This window comes from Entelurus aequoreus, linkage group LG04 (genome assembly GCF_033978785.1).
Source record: "Entelurus aequoreus isolate RoL-2023_Sb linkage group LG04, RoL_Eaeq_v1.1, whole genome shotgun sequence".
NCBI lineage: Eukaryota > Metazoa > Chordata > Actinopteri > Syngnathiformes > Syngnathidae > Entelurus > Entelurus aequoreus.
Window position 1 is genome coordinate 28,265,496 of NC_084734.1, and position 509 is coordinate 28,266,004.

The window sequence follows — 509 nt, forward strand, 5'->3', positions numbered from 1 at the left end:
TTGTATTATTCTCCAGTGCAATAACAGTATTGTAATGAAGGCTAAAGGGCATTAATGGGAGCATTAAAAAAAAAGAAGAAAAAAAGAAGTAACTAAATAGTTACTTTTCACAGTAACGCATTACTTTTTGATTTAAGTAACTGAGTTAGTAACTGAGTTACTTTTGAAATTAAGTAACTAGTAATTGTAACTAGTTACTGGTTTTCAGTAACTAACCCAACACTGGTGCTTGCCTCCTCCATCCTCTCTTCCCAGGGTACTGTCAGCTCGATAAGCACCACCTGTTTGGTTCCTCTAGACCACAGAACAATATCAGGTCTCAGGGTAGTGTGGGCTATCTCCTCTGGGAATTTGAGCTGCTTATTCAGGTCGGCCCGCATCTCCCAGTCATTTGCCGTGGCCAGAACTCCTTTGTTCCTCCCTCCTGCTTCTGCGCTTTCAACTGCCCTGATGAAGTGGATGAAGCGAGGCCCATTAGAGAGCTGCCTTGTCCTCTTCCTGGCCTGCTC